Raw genomic sequence first — 2,747 nt, 5'->3', positions numbered from 1 at the left:
GGCGTTGTGAAGAGATCTGTTGGATTACTCGTTGGATTACCTGTGTGGTGGGCGGACCCGGATAGTAACAAGATTTCCTAAACTTGGCCTAGATTACTGAAAATTCGTAAATGCCCCTTTAGTCTACTGAACGATCTGCTAAAGTTTGGTATCAGAGCCATGGACTTTTAGTAACGATAGATGATATAGCTCACCACTCTTTTAATCATGAATCTCATAAAAGGAAGATCTACTGTTAAAAACAGTAGAAAAGAAGAGTATGATACACCTCAGCATCTAGATCTAATTAATAAATGGACTATTCCTAAGATACCTCCTAGAATCATTTATCAGATGGGAACCTTTGAGAAACTTGGTCTCAAACAGGTGGTTAAAACTACTGAGGAAACTATTACTATTGATAGTGACCATCAGACTTTTAGATTATTATCTAAAAATGATTTGGCCCCTTATATGGATATTTATCGTTTTATGCATATTGGTTTAGAACAGGTGGCGTTTAAGCCCCTCACTTTGAGAGTTTTACCTGAAAGGTTTATAGCAGCTTTAAGAGATGGTAGAAATCATAACTGGAAGAAATCCCTTATAGGGACAATTCAAACTAGTTTTACTTATGGACCAATTTATTTTAATGCCTATCCTAATCTGCAGATTTCTTTGCAGGATGAGAATTCATTAAGTTCTCTTATGTTAAATGTTAAACTTCATGGTTATGATTATATGCCTAGAACTAAAGTTGTTTGCATCTGTTATAGAATTTGTTATAAGCTTCTACATACTTTAAATCCTATGTGCAAGATGATTGATTTAAAAAATGAGACTATTCTTATAGAAACTAATTTTGGAAAATCCAAGGTTGTCACTCGAAGACCAATTAGGTGGGAAGAAATTGATTTCCCACAAGAATGGCTTATTGAGAGAGCAGCGCCTTCTAAAAATAATATCAACGAAGAGATTTCAGAAATTGAACAATCTGATGATGAAACTGTAAAAATTAAATTTTCTGACCGACTATTTTGCCTAATAAGTTTGATAGTCGTAGTATGTCTTCTGGACTAACTAGATCTGATTCTTCATATATCTCTTCTGTTGATTGTATTGTTCAGGTTCCTTCTAGAGCATCTACTTCTCATATTAGAGAAAATTATAGATGTGACAATATTAAAATTGATAAAAATAATATTATTAGACCTGTCTCAGATCTTGATATAACTGAATCTGAAATGAATTTCCCAGATGGGTTATCTACTTGAAAGGATTTTATGATGTCTGAAAAACCCATTGACTTTAGTCCGGGATCACCGGCAAGAAAGAAGATTTCTAAAGAATTTCAGGAATCAAAATGGAAACCGGTTTGTACTCTCTTGAACGGTCTTCGATTTCAGACCTTAGCATACTTCAGATGGTATAAAGATACCTATCTTAGCAGGGTTATGGAATTAACCAAAAATAAGGTTTAATATTAGAAAGCCAAGTTTATAGATAGCCTTCCCCCTCCAATTGCCGAAAGAGTTAGAAAAGCTCTAAGAGGCGGATATGGTGAAATCCCTTATGCTAATTTGAGTTAAAGAAAAATTATAGGAACTTGCACACAAGAAGGATTGAATTTGTGCAACGAACTAAAAATGGCAAGACAACTTAAGATGGATAGCTTAGAGAAAAATCTCAATTGGGAGATTTTTGTGAGCATTTTGGTCTACCTAACCCTGTTGCTAAAGAAGGCAATAAGGATAAATATTACAGGTCTTCTAGAAATGATGATTCTCACAGGAAGAAAATATCTAGGCATAAGCATAGATCTAAAGAAGAACGCGAAGCCAAGAAAAGCTTCCGTAAATCTAATAGATTTACCAAAGACAGATCTGGAAGGGATCTTTCCAAAATCAAGTGCTACAAGTGTGGTAAACGTGGGCATATCACCCCCAACTGCAAGTTAAACAAGTTAAAAGCTTTAGAGCTTGATGAAGAAACCTATGAAAAGGTCCATGGCATGTTATACACCTCAGGTGTAGATGATGATTACGAATCCGGTTCAGTTTCTAATATTGAATTATTTGATTCATCTGATAATGATAATAATCATGCTATACCTTCTGATACTTGTTAGGGTCAGGATTGCCATTGCGAAGACGACGAAATTTATAAACTTCAATCGCAATTTCAGGATTTTAATATGAATACTATCACTTCTGATAATGTGATTGAACTTTTAAAAGAAATTACTGATAGTAAGCTTCGTGAAAATATCATTAATTTGGCTACTTCTAACGAAGCTAGTTCAAGTTCTTCTAACCTTGAAAAATGGAAGAACGATTTAAACGATTTTGAATACTTTGCTCCTTACTCTTTAAAGGAGGTTGATGATCGACTTTTGAAAAGGCATACTTTTCCTGAGTCAAATTCTTTTTTCGACGATTTAAAAATTGAAGTTGAGAATTTGAAAAGAGAGATTAAATCTCTGAAACAAAATCAATCGATTTGTGATTACAGAATTACTCAAATTGAGATTAATAATTTTGAAGAAAGGTTTTCAAAAAACAAAGGAAAGCAAGTTGATATTGAACCTGTTGATCCTAACACTAAACAAGATATGTTTTTAGGAATGATGCAAATTGTAACTGCTCATAAGTGGTACGTTAAATGTACTATTTTGATTGATAACAATTTTTTGATTACTAATATTGACATGATTGACAGTGGTGCAGATGTTAGTTGCATTCAAGAAAGCCTGGTGCCTATGAAATATT

The sequence above is a fragment of the Solanum verrucosum genome, unplaced genomic scaffold (genome assembly GCF_900185275.1).
Source record: "Solanum verrucosum unplaced genomic scaffold, falcon-dt-bn FXZP01000007.1, whole genome shotgun sequence".
Lineage (NCBI taxonomy): Eukaryota > Viridiplantae > Streptophyta > Magnoliopsida > Solanales > Solanaceae > Solanum > Solanum verrucosum.
Note: the sequence above shows the minus strand (reverse complement) of the source record.